This window comes from Gastrolobium bilobum, unplaced genomic scaffold (genome assembly GCF_033153095.1).
Source record: "Gastrolobium bilobum isolate Gb01-03AN ecotype WA unplaced genomic scaffold, APGP_CSIRO_Gbil_v1 utg16004, whole genome shotgun sequence".
NCBI lineage: Eukaryota > Viridiplantae > Streptophyta > Magnoliopsida > Fabales > Fabaceae > Gastrolobium > Gastrolobium bilobum.
In genome coordinates, this window is record NW_026895316.1 from 146,939 (window position 1) to 149,928 (window position 2,990).

The 2,990-nt window shown below is 36.3% G+C and overlaps 1 long non-coding RNA gene across 1 annotated transcript; it reads left to right on the plus strand.

The window, feature by feature from the left end:
* Positions 1 to 702: 702 nt before the first annotated feature.
* On the plus strand, positions 703 to 2,567 carry LOC133305307 (uncharacterized). The gene is made up of 3 exons (XR_009750758.1): positions 703 to 973; positions 1,717 to 1,807; positions 2,328 to 2,567. It is a non-coding gene; the product is annotated as an uncharacterized LOC133305307 (long non-coding RNA).
* Positions 2,568 to 2,990: the final 423 nt, after the last annotated feature.

Sequence of the window (2,990 nt, forward strand, 5' to 3'; positions counted from 1 at the left end):
AATCTTAGTTAGAGATTTAATTTAAGGATTTAAATGCCATAATTAGATTCAGTGAGCGATTTCGAGTATTTTGACTGTAATCATGACTATGTTATGAACAGTGCGTTCTGCTGGAGAATTTACAGTTTTGTGAATTAACCGGTAGAGCTTAAAATGAGCAAAATAATTTTAGGAACATAATTTGAAAATTCTGATGACAAATATGAGTTCAGAACGAAAAATTGTATAGTCTGGCACTTTCCGTGAAAATCTCGTGAATAGTGTTTCTACCGGGTATTTTGTTCTGCTGTTTAAGCAACCGGTAGAGTCCAGAAATAAATAATTGATGAAATAAGAATAAGAAAGTCCAATATATGCCAAGCAAGTCAATATAGGCCCAAGAAAATGATAAGTTTATAAGTTTTAATTTTCGTAAGTAAAGGAAGTACAATTAGTGATGCACAGTGCATTTCGTCAAAAACGGTGCAAAAACCATACTGTGAATTATGAATATTGTTCCTTAGGAAATAAAAAATTAATGTAAATGATTTTAGGAAATAAAAAATATGTTTGTAGCTTTGAGTTAGTTCCGGGTCAATTTAAGTTAAAATACGCGATAAAAAAACATCCGATGAAAATGGCCACATGTGCCTATATAGCCTTGTCACTTAAATGAAACACTATTCATTTCAGATTTTCTTCTTCTCTCTCGCATGGCCGAGCTGCACATGGAGGGGAAGGGGCTAGGGTTTCAAATTTTCCTTCTTTGATTTCTTCATCATCCATCCACCAAATCCAATGACCCACCACATGAAATTGATTGGAAACCACTCAATGAATCCATTCCACCTATCCATTTGAGCTATAGTTGAGTGTGTGAAGAGTTATTCCTCCTCTCATTTTCGAGTTACTATTCATTGGAGGAGAAAAAGTGAGTTTTTGGATGGAGCTTGGCTTGGAGATTGCTCTCTAGGCTTTGTACAAGTGTTTAGAGGTAAGAAACCTCTATTTCCATGATATTATTTTGATGATTTAAGTTATGAAATTGATGAGCATATTTTGTTGGGAAATAATTGATGTTAGAATGTGAAATTTATGATGGATTATTGTTGTTTAGGAAGTTATAGTGTTGAGTAAGCATCCACATGTGATATAAAAATTTAAAAGTCCTATTGCATCTTCCTCCTAGGTTTCGGCCATCATGGAGTGAGTAGGAGTTATTGTGGAAAAAATTATATTATGTATTGTGAAGGTATAGTGTGTTGGAAATGAGTGAAAATGGATGAGTTAGTAAGAATGCCTAAGTAAAAAAAGGACTTGGTGTCTAAACTCAAAATAGGAATTTAGTGGAAGCATTCCTAGGTGTTTTCAAGTTGTAATGAAGTAACGAAAATGCATTGTAAAAGAGAAGGATCTTTGGAAATTCCCCTTGTAGGATTCAACCTATAGGGTATTTAGGGATATATTTTGTACATTTTATTTTAAATAAAATGTGTTGTAATAAATTGTATAAAGGTGATGAGTTTTGAAGAAAAATAGCATGATTTATGTTGAAAATTCCTAAGGGAATGGTTGATTAAATTAAAGAACACCAACGGTTATAAAGAGGTCTAGACTTGTGTATTGGCATAGGATTGGCAAAAATGCAAAGAAAGGAAAATAAGCGATAAAATGTATGCTTATGAAATAATTATGGTATTGCATCATTTTATTGATGCATTGTAAATTATTCTCTAGGTGTGCCTAGGGATTGAGAAGGATCGGAAATCTCTTGAAGCGATAAAAGTAACTTGTTCCACAAGTAAGCGTATTGGTAAAGCTTCAAGAGGTAAGCTCTATGTTTAAGGAGTCTTTTCTTGCTTGAGTGCTCCACCATGGTTAGTGAACTATGGTTGGACTGTATGACTGTGATTTAGATGCCTTGTATAGATGCATTCATATAGAGTTATTTGATAACATGATATGTTTTGCTCTGATATGACTTCTGTAATTTGATTTCTGTAACAATCTCTGGCCATTGATTGTATAGTACCCGGACGTCCGCTTTGGGGTCCTCCCTCGGGACTGATGGTGTACTCCTCTGATATGTCTGGTTCCGCTTTGGGGTCCTCCCTCGGGAACACGTGCGTTGATTTCCGCTTGGGGTCCTCCCTTGGGAATGACGGCGCACATCTCTGATATGATATGGATATATGCTCTGTTCTGTTATGATATCTGTTATATGTTGTATTTGTATACTCTGTATCTGACTTTCATGCAGGAGTGAGCCAGGGGTATGGAGAATTCTCTATAAACCTGGAGCTTATTGGGATTTGTAATCTCACCCCTCCTTGGGGACACATTTTCAGGTGCCCAGATTTCCGGTGAGTCCTCACTAGGCAGGGACACGACACGTGGCTGAGGCAGTTGACAGACCGGATTTTGAGTGGCTGTAGGCTGCTACCTTTTTGGAGTGTTTGATGTATTTTAGTATTTTCGCATTTGATGGATCATGATATTGATCCTTTATTTTGTATATGGCCTGTATATGTTTTGTACATGTCTGTCAGTTTGATGCATGTACATTTGAGTATTCAGGAACGTTATATGATGATGTAGTATTCAGATAGGTTTATGTTTTGATGGCATGCTGTTAGATTTAGTGGCACGGAGCCATGTTATGCATGCGCCCATGTATGGGTATTCGATTATATTTGGATATCTGGTATTTCTGAATTGATATGTTGTATAAACTGTTTATCAGGAAATGCTTCTGAGTGGGATTGGAAAATCCCCAGTTGTCCGATTTATAGAGGAAACTCTGCCCGATTTTCGTTTACGCCGAGTAAGAATTAAGTTAGAAAAAGAAAAAGTTAGCTCATATTTTCGTAAGTTAAGTCTTCCGCTGTTTCTGTTTATATCATGTGTATGTTAATTGAACCGGCTCGAGACGGGGATGTAACATTTATGGTATCAGAGCAGTTTCTCTAGGAGAGCCTGTGAAATATTGCATGAACTGTTCGAGTTGTTAT